General features: G+C 35.5%; 2 non-coding genes across 2 annotated transcripts; both read right to left on the bottom strand.

Moving 5' to 3' along the window:
- Positions 1 to 9,624: 9,624 nt before the first annotated feature.
- TRNAW-CCA (transfer RNA tryptophan (anticodon CCA)) lies at positions 9,625 to 9,698 on the bottom strand. The gene has a single exon. It is a non-coding gene; the product is annotated as a tRNA-Trp (tRNA).
- Positions 9,699 to 9,837: 139 nt separating this feature from the next.
- Positions 9,838 to 9,911, bottom strand: TRNAP-UGG (transfer RNA proline (anticodon UGG)). The gene has a single exon. It is a non-coding gene; the product is annotated as a tRNA-Pro (tRNA).
- Positions 9,912 to 14,797: the final 4,886 nt, after the last annotated feature.

Genomic DNA, 14,797 nt, shown 5'->3' with positions numbered 1-14,797 from the left:
GCATTCCGAGTAAGTCCTCAGCCTGGGGTTCCGCCCGAAGAAGCAGGGGCTGCAGTAGCTGCCGAATCTTCTACTGGTACATGGACAACTGTTTGGACTGATGGACTTACCAGTCTTGATCGTTACAAAGGACGATGCTATCACATCGAGCCTGTTGCTGGGGAAGACAACCAATGGATCTGTTATGTAGCTTATCCATTAGACCTATTTGAAGAGGGTTCCGTTACTAACATGTTTACTTCCATTGTAGGTAACGTATTTGGTTTCAAAGCCCTACGTGCTCTACGTTTGGAGGATCTACGAATTCCCCCTACTTATTCAAAAACTTTCCAAGGCCCGCCTCATGGTATCCAAGTTGAAAGAGATAAGTTGAACAAGTACGGTCGTCCTTTATTGGGATGTACTATTAAACCAAAATTGGGATTATCCGCAAAAAATTATGGTAGAGCGTGTTATGAGTGTCTACGTGGTGGACTTGATTTTACCAAAGATGATGAAAACGTAAACTCACAACCATTTATGCGCTGGAGAGACCGTTTTGTCTTTTGTGCCGAAGCTATTTATAAATCACAGGCCGAAACCGGTGAAATCAAGGGGCATTACTTGAATGCGACTGCGGGTACATGTGAAGAAATGATTAAGAGAGCTGTATTTGCAAGAGAATTAGGGGTTCCTATTGTAATGCATGACTACTTAACTGGGGGATTCACCGCAAATACTACTTTGGCTCATTATTGCCGCGACAATGGCCTACTTCTTCACATTCACCGTGCAATGCATGCAGTTATTGATAGACAGAAAAATCATGGTATGCATTTCCGTGTATTAGCTAAAGCATTGCGTATGTCTGGGGGAGATCATATCCACTCCGGTACAGTAGTAGGTAAGTTAGAAGGGGAACGCGAAATGACTTTAGGTTTTGTTGATTTATTGCGCGATGATTTTATTGAAAAAGATCGTGCTCGCGGTATCTTTTTCACTCAGGACTGGGTATCCATGCCAGGTGTTATACCGGTAGCTTCAGGTGGTATTCATGTTTGGCATATGCCAGCTCTGACCGAAATCTTTGGGGACGATTCTGTATTACAATTTGGTGGAGGAACTTTAGGACATCCTTGGGGAAATGCACCTGGTGCAGCAGCTAATCGAGTGGCTTTAGAAGCCTGTGTACAAGCTCGTAACGAAGGGCGCGATCTTGCTCGCGAAGGTAATGAAATTATCCGAGCAGCTTGCAAATGGAGTCCTGAACTAGCCGCAGCTTGTGAAGTATGGAAGGCGATCAAATTCGAGTTCGAGCCGGTAGATACTATTGATTAACTAGATAAAACTAAAGATAAAGAAGGTATAAATAAAAAAGAAACGAAATAAAAAGAGAAAAAAATCAGTTATGAAATGCAGTAATTCTTCTTTATTCTTCTAATTGATTGCAATTAAACTCGGCTCAATCTTTTTTAGAAAAAAAAGATTGAGCCGAATAAAAATAGATCATGATATGATCATGAGACTTGACAAATTGAGATTCGTCTATTCTATATATCTAGAATATATATATTAAGGTATAATACAATAAAGAAATACAAATAAAATAATAAAATAATAAAATATAGTATTATCATATGATAATGATAATGGAATCAAATACGCAGTATTTACAGAAAAAAGTCTTCGTTTATTGGGAAAGAATCAATATACTTTTAATGTCGAATCGGGATTCACTAAGACAGAAATAAAGCATTGGGTCGAACTCTTCTTTGGTGTTAAGGTGGTAGCTGTGAATAGCCATCGACTACCTGGAAAAGGTAGAAGAATAGGACCTATTCTGGGCCATACAATGCATTACAGACGTATGATCATTACCCTTCAACCGGGTTATTCTATTCCACTTCTAGATAGAGAAAAAAACTAAAGGAGAATGAATGAAAAAAGACATAGTTTGGAAGTTAGACCTTTTTATAGGACTCTCTTTCAATTTCAAAAAAGAGGACGTTTGAAACTTTTAACAGGCGTAATCGTGAGTCAACAAGTGACTCGAACTGTGTGTAAAAAAAGAAGCATTTTTTTTTTTTCAAAATGCTAGAACTAGATAAGGAAGTTTTCTATAACCTTGAGAAAAAGGATAAAAAGGTAGTTTTTTTTTAGTTTATGACTCCGATCAAGAGCGAGAAATCCTTGATTTGGGATTGGACATAGAACCTGGACCCATCGTAGAGACGTTTAGTTCAAAAGAAAGGATCGTATCCTGATGGTAAGAATTATACTTTCGTGGAAATACAGCGCTATAGACTTCAATGCGGTAGAGTAGACGTTTTGTTTCTAATTTTTCTGGACCAAACCTCCGCTCTCGACCCAACGATACAATGAATTTTTTCTGTTCATATTCATAAATAAAAAAGATTCGGAATCGCAATGCTACTATATGCGTCCAGAGGAGTATTTGGAATAATATTCTTCTATAATCCATTATTGCGGGGGGTCTTACTAACAGGGCTTCGCTGCACGGGACAGGTCTTCGTCGAAAAGCTAACTCCACCCGGCATTTTCATACCCTTTCTTTGGGTGGTATATCGCCTTTTAAAGTCTAAGAGGGTAGTAGGGGATCTATAGTAGGTAAGATAATTTGCCCTTTGATTTTGATTGAATATACTATTTTTCCGCCTTTACCACGCATTATTGTATGCGCTTCTAGAGAAGTATGTATGCAGGAAGTAAATTCTAACCGCTTTCTTTTGAATCCAATTTCAAATTAGATTAGAAAGATAGAAAGGCCATGAGGATGGGAAAATCAAAATAAAATCTTTTTAATTAGTTCTCCTTTTTTGGAATTTTCTTATTATCCTTTCATTTTTTTTACAGAATATTTTTCAAACTAAAAATAAAAAATACAATACAATAGTCAATATTCCTTATAATAGATATACTTAATTATATCATAAGAATCTTAAGATATTTTTCGACTAGATAGAAATAGTAAATTTGAATTGAGACACCTATTCCATGACGGATTTAAACTTACCTTCTATTTTCGTGCCTTTAGTAGGCTTAGTATTTCCGGCAATTGCAATGACTTCTTTATTTCTTTATGTGCAAAAAAATAAGATTGTCTAGTATTTTTTAGTGTAAGTAATATAATATGGTAGGGTATGTGGCTTTTTCTACACACACTTTCTACACACAAATGAAAAACGGTTATGGATGCGGATATAGGCTACGAGCATAAATGCATGAATATGCAGAGCCAGGTATAGCGAGTTTTATTTTATTTATTTTAATTGAATCAACGAATATTTTTTGAATAGAAAGTCAATGTATCTAACCTATTATTTCACAGGAGTACTAGTTGCTGAAGGCGATTTCAGAATCAAAAAAAGTAAAGTCAAAATTATTTAGCTTATTCTCTCAATTTCAATCGACCGCTGCTGGATTTAGTATATCTAATATGAATTGGCGATCAGAACACATATGGGTAGAACTTCTAAAAGGTTCTCGAAAAAGGGGTAATTTTTTCTGGGCCTGTATTCTTTTTCTAGGTTCACTAGGATTCTTATCGGTTGGGATTTCCAGTTATCTTGGTAAGAATATTATATCTATACTTCCATCTCAAGAAATTCTTTTTTTTCCGCAGGGGGTCGTGATGTCTTTCTACGGAATCGCAGGCCTATTCATTAGCTCCTACTTGTGGTGTACTATTTTGTGGAATGTAGGTAGTGGTTATGACCGATTCGATAGAAAAGAGGGAATAGTGTGCATTTTTCGTTGGGGATTCCCTGGAATAAAACGTCGCGTCTTCCTTCGATTCCTTATGCGGGATATCCAATCAATTAGAATTCAGGTTAAAGAGGGTCTTTATCCTCGTCGTATTCTTTATATGGAAATCCGGGGCCAGGGGATCATTCCCTTGACTCGTACTGATGATAAATTTTTTACTCCACGAGAAATTGAACAAAAAGCTGCCGAATTGGCCTATTTCTTGCGCGTACCAATTGAAGTATTTTGAGGTATCTTTTTTGAACTGAGTTGAATGAAGAAAAGAAGAATTGGAAGAAGAAAAGTTTTCTCAACACAGGGAGGAAGTCCCTTCTAAATTGGATTTGTTATTGTAAGGGGATTTTTAAGTATTTATCTAAAGGAAGGAACAAACGAGGATAAGAGAAATTTGCTTTTAATTTTTTTTTATCCAAGTTAGATATATCGCATACTATTCTTCCTTTTTCATCCGAAAGGGCTTTTTTTTTATTCTATTTCACTATTTCATTCCATCTAGATCTAAGAAAGAACCCAATGCACTGAAATTCCACTAATAACTAATATACAAAAAAGAAGAATAGATACAGGGTATCAAACCTATAGAGTTTTTGCTTCAAAGAAATAGAAATATCATGAAATAGAAATATCATCATATAGAGTCAGGGAATGGAATAGAGTCAGCGAATGAAGCATATTCATTAACAACTCCATTTACAGATCAAAAATGAAAAAAAAGAAAGCATTGCCTTCTTTACTATATCTTGTATTTATCGTACTTTTGCCTTGGGGGGTCTCTTCCTCATTTAACAAATGTCTGGAACTTTGGATTAAGAATTGGTGGAATACCAGGCAATCCGAAACTCTCTTAACTGATATTCAAGAGAAAAGGATTCTAGAAAGATTCATAGAATTAGAAGAACTTTCTCTCTTGGACGAGATGATAAAAGGGAAACTAAAGACACATGTACAAAAACCTCCTACAGGAATACACAAGGAAATAATACAATGGGTCAAAATAAATAATGAGGATCATCTCCATACCATTTTGCATTTCTCGACAAATATAATCTGTTTGGCTATTCTAAGTGGTTCTTTTTTTCTGGGTAAAGAGGAACTTGTCATTTTGAATTCTTGGGTTCAGGAATTCTTCTATAATTTAAATGACTCAATAAAAGCTTTTTTTATTCTTTTAGTTACTGATTTTTTTGTTGGATTTCACTCCACCCGTGGTTGGGAACTAGTAATTCGTTGGGTCTACAACGATTTTGGATGGGCTCCTAACGAGCTTATTTTCACTATTTTTGTTTGTAGTTTTCCAGTAATTCTAGATACATGTTTGAAATTTTGGGTCTTTTTTTGTTTAAATCGTCTATCTCCTTCGCTTGTAGTCATTTATCATTCAATTAGTGAAGCATAAATTCATTTGATCTCCCGATATTAATATTAATCAAATTAGCAAGCATCTTTTTTTAGAAAGAAAGCCCTTTTCCATTTTAGCAAAATTCTTTCTATTTATACCTACTTTAAGGTATTCATCATTGCAGTACAACTGTTGCAGTAGAATGACAACAGATTCGTGTATAGGGAACTAGATTAGCTTAGCTACCTATCTAATTTATTGTAGAAATTCTGGGATCTGCGATTGGACATGGAAAATAGAAATACTTTTTCTTGGGTAAAGGAACAGATAACTCGATCGATTTCTGTATCGATCATGATATACGTAATAACTCGGACATCTATTTCAAATGCATATCCCATTTTTGCGCAGCAGGGTTATGAAAACCCACGAGAAGCAACTGGACGAATTGTATGTGCCAATTGCCATTTAGCTAGCAAGCCCGTCGATATTGAAGTTCCCCAAGCTGTGCTTCCCGATACTGTATTTGAAGCAGTTCTTCGAATTCCTTATGATATGCAATTGAAACAAGTTCTTGCTAATGGAAAAAAGGGAGGGTTGAATGTAGGTGCTGTTCTTATTTTGCCCGAGGGATTCGAATTAGCGCCGCCCGATCGTATTTCCCCTGAGTTAAAAGAAAAGATAGGAAATCTTGCTTTTCAGAGTTATCGTCCCGATAAAAAAAACATTCTTGTGATAGGCCCTGTTCCCGGTAAGAAATATAGTGAAATTGTCTTTCCCATTCTTTCCCCTGATCCTGCTACGAAGAAAGATGCTCATTTCTTAAAATATCCCATATATGTAGGGGGAAACCGAGGAAGAGGACAGATCTATCCTGATGGTAGCAAGAGTAACAATACAGTCTATAATGCTACGTCAACAGGTATAGTAAGAAAAATACTACGTAAAGAAAAGGGGGGGTATGAAATATCCATAGTTGATGCATCAGATGGACGCCAAGTGATTGATATTATACCTCCCGGACCAGAACTTCTTGTTTCAGAGGGGGAATCCATCAAGCTTGATCAACCATTAACAAGCAATCCTAATGTGGGAGGTTTTGGTCAGGGGGACGCAGAAATCGTGCTTCAGGATCCATTACGTGTCCAAGGCCTTTTGTTCTTCTTCGCATCCGTTATTTTGGCACAAGTTTTTTTGGTTCTCAAAAAGAAACAGTTTGAAAAGGTTCAATTGTACGAAATGAATTTCTAGGTCCCGGGATTTCTTACCATCAAGTTGGTAAAAAGCCTCGATTTATTGGCAATTGCTAGAATTATCTATGATCTATTTTGGAAATCCTTTTTTTGTTTAGACTGCTTTTTGTTTATGAGATGTCTGGAATTCCTTATTTATATCCCATGCAAAAGAAGAGAATCCAAGGCAAAGGCGAGAACAATCAAATTAAAATTTCTTCTTTTTCGGAGGGATTGCAGGTCTTCTTAATCGTCTATTCGGCACAAGAAAAAGCCTTTTTCTTGTGCCGATTCTTCTTGTATCAAAATAAGAATCCTTTTTCTTCCTAATTCGTCAAAGATTACTATTTCTTCTTTATTCGGGTCTGTCTCTTGGACCTCTTTTTCTTTTGCTTAGGTTTAGCCGAGGTAGTGGACAAACAGAGGGGAAGAAAATATGGCGGGGGAAAAATTTCTTGTGATTGTGAGCAAATTGCTTGGCTTGTTTAATTAAGTTCAACTTCAAATTTACAGAAATTTTGCAAAAAAAAAGTAAACTCTTCCATTGAAGGTTTTTTTATTTTTAGGCTAGTTGAATAGTTTTGATTAAGGTTTTATTAGTTTATTACTCGAAACTAAATCAAGGATTTTCAGGATACTTCCTTCGTGGAATAAGATATTGGATCCTCGAGTGATCTCTTTTTCTTGTTGCTTCATAAGAGTGAATCGAATAGATTCAATTCGCGTTATAAGAGTAAAATAAAAATTCCGCGGGTCCTTTCCGCTCTAATCAGATAAAGGGGGGTAAGGACCCGCTAAGCTCCTACTTTTTCATGTTTACAATCTGGTCCCTCCGATTACTATAGAGATGAACCCAATCCAGAATATGAACCATAAAAGAAAACACCTACTAAACCAATCACAGCAATACCAGCTACAGTACCTATCAGCCAAAGAGGAATTCTTCCAGTAGTATCGGCCATTTCCCCTACTTTCCTCCACATTTTATCAATTGGTCATGCTAGAGACAAAAACAGTCATGGGTAGTTATAAGGATGGTATCCTTCCAAATGGGATAAGAGAATTCTTATTAGTCTCTTTCTTTCTCTCAATTGAAGAAGTAATTGGAAAATAAAACAGCAAGTACAAAAATGAGTAATAAACCCCAGTATAGACTGGTACGATTCAATTCAACATTTTGTTCATTCGGGTTTGATTGTGTCATAGTTCTATAGTTGGAATTTGTTTTATCGTTGGATGAACTGCATTGCTGATATTGATCCCAAGAAAAAAACAGTAGGTACAGCTAGTCCGTGAATAGCCAGCCATCGCACTGTAAAAATAGGATAGGTTCGATCTATGGTCATTGAGGGCCTCCTAAAAGGATCTACTAAATTCATCGAGTTGTTCTAAAGAATCAAAACGGTCGGTTATTAACGGAATTCCTTGTCGGCTTTCCGTGAAATACTCGTTTGGCCTAGGACTTCCAAACACGTCATAAGCTAAACCCGTACTGACAAATAACCAACCCGCAATGAATAGGGAAGGTATAGTAATGCTATGAATAACCCAGTATCGAATACTGGTAATAATATCAGCAAAAGAACGTTCTCCCGTGCTTCCAGACATGCTGAACTCCCAAAATTTTTGTACATTCAAAAAAGGAATTGATTCCGTAAAAGATGGGATCGACCAGTAAATAGAAAATTACTGATATTTCATCCTTGTGAGATTGTCAATTTTGTACCAAAGGTGTATTTTGAGTATACCGAATTAGTATAGCTATCCTTCCTATGGCACAGCAATCTGGTTTTGCCTGGTTCCGAAACATAATTACTTTTTTATTTTTTTTTTGTCTATAGGTAAGCTATATGTTATTCAAGGCATCAATAGAAAACCCCATTTTTGTAGGTTCTACTTACTTTTCATTGGCTTCGGAATAATAGAGTAATTCGGAATAGCAGCCAAAATCTTGGGAAAATCTAAGTTAATGATCAATAGGTTTGGATAAATAATTTAGGAAGGATATTCTCATACTGACACAATACAAGGACAAGTATATGTGAAATCTATCCTTTCATAATTCGTAATTCATCCTTGTATTGTTTGTTGGATTAGGTCTAACTTTCTTGACCAAACTGCGAGCGCGGAACTTTACGAGATGAAATAGGGAAAGACAGAAGATAGAATAGAACTTAAAAGGATAATTGAAGTGACTCGTCTTCGAATCTACTTTGGTTGGAGTTCGAAAAAGGAATAAAAATAAAGTAAATTCAAGGAAGAGCTTTCTTTTTTTTTTTTTTTTAACAGCCCCTTGGCAGGTCGTGGAATGCTTTTGTTCTCCTCTTATTCCATATGGAATACAATCAGTTAAAATAAGAAGGAATAGGGGAATATTCGATCGTTCACTCCAAAAAGAGGGTCCTATTGAAAAAGAAATTATCCAAAATAGAAAGAAGTTTTTTTTTTCAAATTCAATTGTTTATTTATCTCTTATTCAAAAATTTCCCTGAAAATTGAATTTCTTTTTTTCATTCAATGGGGTTAGATGATCTAGTTCTTAATATTATTACTTTACTCAATTGACAAATTCCACAACAAATCTCTTGATTCGGAATTAGGGACTCATGTATCATCTGATGAATCCACTTTCTTTTACACTTCTGTATCTTACTCTATCTTGTTTTTTAGTATTATCTAAAATAACTGATGAATTATGAATTTTCCATAACTTAGGTAAATGCTTTACCAACATATGTAGTGTAGTAAAAAAAAATAAATGGAATTTAACTCTTTCATGCTTACTTTAACTAGTTATTTTGGTTTTCTACTGGCTGCTTTAACTATAACCCCAGCTCTATTTATTGGCTTGAACAAGATACGCCTTATTTGAATTGACTGAATAATTATAATTCAGAAAAGAAAAATCTTTCTTTGGGATTCCTGGCATTCTACGACTCTTTTCCAGACTAATTAGGAATTCTTTTCTTGGTCATTGAGATTCGTGGATAATTTAGAGTACTATTTAGGGATAGATCGTACCTCTTTTTTTATCCCCTCGAACAAATCGAAATGATTGAAGTTTTTCTATTTGGAATCGTCTTAGGCCTAATTCCTATTACTTTAGCGGGATTATTCGTGACTGCGTATTTGCAATACAGGCGTGGGGATCAGTTGGATCTTTGATTGAGTCATTTTTTTTTTTTGATTGACCTCCTCCAGACCAGAGAGGAGGTCAAATTGAAATTGGAGTTACAATTCAATTTTGTTAAGTTATTTTACTCTGCTTCGACATAAAATAGATGGAATCACGCTCTGTAGGATTTGAACCTACGACATCGGGTTTTGGAGACCCGCGTTCTACCGAACTGAACTAAGAGCGCTTTCATTCATTCAAAAAGAAAATCTTTTTCTATTCCTAATGTATCTCACGTACGTATAGTCTCCACAAATTCAAGTTATACCCACTTTACTTTAATTGATCTCGTCGCTACTGCCTATAAAGAAGAAAGAAGTAATAGGTAGGGATGACAGGATTTGAACCTGTGACATTTTGTACCCAAAACAAACGCGCTACCAAGCTGCGCTACATCCCTTTTCCAAATTAAATTGTTGTACAATGCCATTGTACACAATTCCTGTCTTCTTTTCCACATCATAATTTTCTTCTTCTTTCTTTCTCTATCTATATATAGAACCCTCGTGTCATTTCTTCTTTTTGGTCTCATATAATTAAGGAATTATATACATATAAAATCCAATATAATTTCGCCTATAAAAGAAGGATTACTTTTCCTTGGTAATATATAGGAAGAAGGGGTCATCTTTTTCTTTTTTAGGGATAGGAAAATTTCGTCGATATGGTTCATTTTATATATAGCATAACAATCTTGGGCAAGAGTTTATGATCATATATGTATTCCAACAAGGAAGGAGGATTTTCAATGCGGGATATAAAAACATATCTCTCTGTAGCACCCGTGCTAAGTACTCTATGGTTTGGTGCTTTAGCAGGTTTATTGATAGAAATTAATCGTTTATTCCCAGATGCTTTGTCATTCCCTTTTTTTTAATTCTAGTTATTGCTATGGGAGGGATAGATTTCTTCGTGATATGACAAAATTTGATCCTTTTCAATCTTTTTTTAGTATCGGAAGGAAAAAGAAAGAAAAGATGGATTGGGTTGAACCTCAGAGTCATTAAAAATTTGGTAAACCCCATTTTTGAAAATAGAAATTCAATTTAAAGGGGTACCCAAGCTAAATAAGGCCTCAGAAATCAGAGCATAGAAAAGGCGGGGCTGGCTAATTAAATGAAAGGATTTCGAACCAAAATCTTTGCTAATTCGACAAGGATTGTATTCTTTAATTATTTCTCTATTTTTTATTACTTAATTAAAGAATAAAAAAAAATTATTCTAATGAATTTTATTCTTCTTCTTCGGATTCAAAATAGAAGAATAAAAGAATAAGTAGAAGAATTAAGTTAAGTCAATCCAAAAAGAAAAGGAGGTTCATGGCCAAGGGAAAAGATGTTAGAATCAGAGTTATTTTGGAATGCATCAGTTGTGTTCGAAAAGGTGCCAATGAGGAATCGACGGGGATTTCTAGATATAGTACTCAAAAGAATCGCCACAATGACACCCGGACAATTAGAATTCAAAAAATTTTGTCGTTATTGTCGCAAGCATACGACTCATCACGAAATAAAGAAATAGGAACATCGTGTGTTTGATCTTTCCAAACAACAGAAAGAGTAAGAACTTCATATTTAATATATAAAGAAAACATAGTATAGAATACAAAATACAAATCAACTCATCTGATTTCCGGTAGATATTATTTCATATGTATAGAGGGTATTCATATACTATAATATGAATCAAATAAGATATGGATCAAAGAAAAACTACTTCTTCTGGATCCTAAATTAATAAAATAAAGAAGTGAATTTTCAAATTTTCAAATTTTAAATAAGGAATAAATCATGTATACATCTAAACAACCTTTTCTTAAATCTAAGCAACCCTTTAGTAAATCCAAGCAAACTTTTAATAAATCCAAGCAACCCTTTCGTAAATCCAAGCAAACTTTTCGTAAATTCAAGCAACCTTTTCGTAAATCTAAACAACCTTTTCGTAGGCGTCCCCGGATTGGCCCGGGAGATCGAATTGATTATAGAAACATGAGTTTAATTAATAGATTTATTAGTGAACAAGGAAAAATATTATCGAGACGAATAAATAGATTAACCTTGAAACAACAACGATTAATTACTCTTGCTATAAAACAGGCTCGTATTTTATCTTTCTTACCGTTTCGTAACTATGAGAACGAAAAGCAATTTCAAGCCCAGTCAATTTCAATAATTACAGGTTCTAGACCCAGAAAAAATAGACATATTCCTCAATTAACGCAAAAGTACAATTCCAATCGAAACTTAAGAAACAACAACCAAAATTTAAGAAACAACAACCGGAACTTAAGTTCCGATTGTTGATGTTTTATTCGAATTCGAAAGGGCCAGACCTATATATATTATAAAGAAAGTAATCCAGCTCGTTGATTCCTACCACTTAATCTTAATTTATTGTATCTTCCCGGAGTTCCCTCTCCGGGAATTCATCTTTTATTATTCCAGTATATTACTTTATTTATACCTTTAATTGATGATCTTTATTTTATTGGAAATCGTGTAAAGATTATTTGGATTTGATACAGCTACTTGTGCAAGCATTTTACGATTAAGAATCAATTTCTTCTTGTACAGGTTGTGTATTAATTTACTATAACTATCGAATACTTTATATACCCGCGTTGCTGCGTTTATCCGAGTGATCCACAAACGACGAAAATCCCTCTTTTGCCTACCTCTATCTCGATGAGAGGAAACAAAAGCTCTTTTTACCTGTTGGGTAATCATTCGATTAAGTCTTAAATGAGCCCCTCTAAAGTTTGAGGCAAATGAACGCATTTTTGTTCGTCGTCTCCGGGCTATATATCCTCGCGGAACTCTGGTCATTGAATCAAATTAACCTTAATGAATAACTAATGATTTCTCTTCTTTTAGCCACCCTTTTTCTCATTAATAACAAAACTAATTATTCCGATATATAAAATATTAATTCCAATGGCTTTTGCTATAGTAACCTTCCCAACCACGATTTTTTATTCCACTCCGTTCAGTTATTTCTATACGAAATAACAAATTCATTCTAATAATACTAAAAAAAATAGTGGGTTCCATCGTTTCTATGGTTCCCTTTTAAACGGTGAGGCCCTCTCTATACACCGGAGCCCTTTCTTTCATCAAAAGGTATTGCGAACTTGTATAGTCCACATTCTTTGGCTCTACCTATCCATTATAGAGTAAATAGCTCTTTTCACAATAAGAGTTATCCATACAGTGACGGTATTTAATTATGAAAGTTGGCTAAGTAGCTGACCCTGTTAGTCCGTTCTTTTAAGATAAAGGAGCATAAGCCTTTTTCTTTTTATTACTATTTCCTCCGCTTAATGGATAACCATTTGCTACCAATGGGAGAATTGCTTCTTATTTCCAATTTAGATAATTGGATTTGCACCAAAGGAAACCATAAATTCCATATACCATAGAAATCTAGGATAGAGAAGCTATATCCTATTCATTGGTACTAATCATGGATACTTCAATTTTTTTTATATTTGTTTGAAGTCATGATCTGAACGAGTCGCACATACACCCTAGCACATGTTCCTCGACGCTGAGGGCATCCTTTAAGCGCGGCCGTTTTTCGAGCATTTCGTATTGGCTGTCTTGCGTTTCTAATAAGTTGTTTAACCGTCGGCATGTTGTATGTATATAGAAAAAAATGGATTGGTTTAGATCCATCTTAACCTGATGATTGCTCATCATGAAGTCTTTCTATTTTCTATTAAATCGAGGAAAACACGAATTTAGCTGTGAAATAACTTTACAAGAAATCCGGACACTACCAATCCTTAAACATTTCTGGAAACCACACTGGATCAGTATCGCAGTGCTTGTCAATCATTTCATCCCCTACAATATCGACAAGTCCATAAGCTTTGGCTTCGTCTGCTGACATAAAAACATCCCTTTCCATGTCTTCGGATACAACCCAAAAAGGCTTGCCTGTTCTTACTGCATAAACCCTTGTGATCATTTCGCGAACTTTGTGTAACTCTTCTACTTCTAGTAAAAATTCTGGTGTCCTTGCCCGATAATAAGCACTAGCAGGTTGGTGAAGCATAATCCTCGCGTGAGGGAATGCTATACGCTTGGTGGGTTCTCCTCCAAGCAGAATGAAGGACGCCATGGAGGCGGCTATTCCGAGGCATATTGTATATATATCTGGTGTCACCGTTTGCATCGTATCAAAAATAGCCATTCCTGAGATTAGCCACCCGCCTGGGGAGTTTATAAACAAAAAAATATCACTAATTCCATCTTCTATACTCAGATATACCATGAGACCTGTAATATGATTCGTGATCTCGCAACGAATCTCTTGACCTAAAAAAAGTGTCCTTTCTCGATACATAACATTGTATAAGTCAACCCAAGTCGCTTCTTCATCTCCAGGAATCCGGTAAGGTACTTTTGGAACACCAATGGGCATATTAGATTAATATTATTAAATTTAAGTAAGAAAACCACACTTTAATATGGAAACGTAAGAATGGAACAGAAAGAAAGAATCCGCAGTTTATTGTCTTAATTTTTATTCTTATTCTATATGAATATTATAGATTCTATTAATACGTAGATTGAAAGGTTATACATATAAGGAATGTAAGACAGATTGAATAAAGAAAAGGGAATGGGTGATTTGAATGCTAAACAAAGAGGGGTAGCGATCTATTCTTCGTTTTTTCCAAATTGGCCAAGTTACCCATTGCATATTGGCACTTATCGAGTATAGAATAGATCTGCTTCTCTTTCTTCTTATGAACAGAATTGGCTTCTTATTTTTAATGGAATGAAATAAATATTCGCGCTTTCTGACACAGAATCCCCTAGAAGGGTTAGGTACATAGGATATGGATAGTCTTTTTCAATGCGATAAAATAAAGCGACATCGTGTCTATTTTTCTTTGCTAAAGGGGTATTTCCATGGGTTTGCCTTGGTATCGTGTTCATACTGTCGTATTGAATGATCCGGGTCGATTGCTTGCGGTGCATATAATGCACACAGCTCTAGTTTCTGGTTGGGCTGGCTCAATGGCTTTATACGAATTAGCAGTTTTTGATCCCTCTGATCCTGTTCTGGATCCAATGTGGAGACAAGGTATGTTCGTAATTCCCTTCATGACTCGTTTAGGAATAACGGATTCGTGGGGTGGTTGGAGTATTTCAGGAGGAACTGTAACAAATCCGGGTATTTGGAGTTATGAAGGTGTGGCAGGTACGCATATTGTGTTTTCTGGCTTGTGTTTCTTGGCAGCGATCTGGCATTGGGTATATTGGGACCTAGAAATAT

Source organism: Triticum urartu, unplaced genomic scaffold (genome assembly GCF_056163025.1).
Source record: "Triticum urartu cultivar PI428250 unplaced genomic scaffold, HENAU_Tu73 scaffold2, whole genome shotgun sequence".
NCBI classification, from domain to species: domain Eukaryota; kingdom Viridiplantae; phylum Streptophyta; class Magnoliopsida; order Poales; family Poaceae; genus Triticum; species Triticum urartu.
Note: the sequence above shows the minus strand (reverse complement) of the source record. Positions and strands in the feature narration are given on the sequence as shown.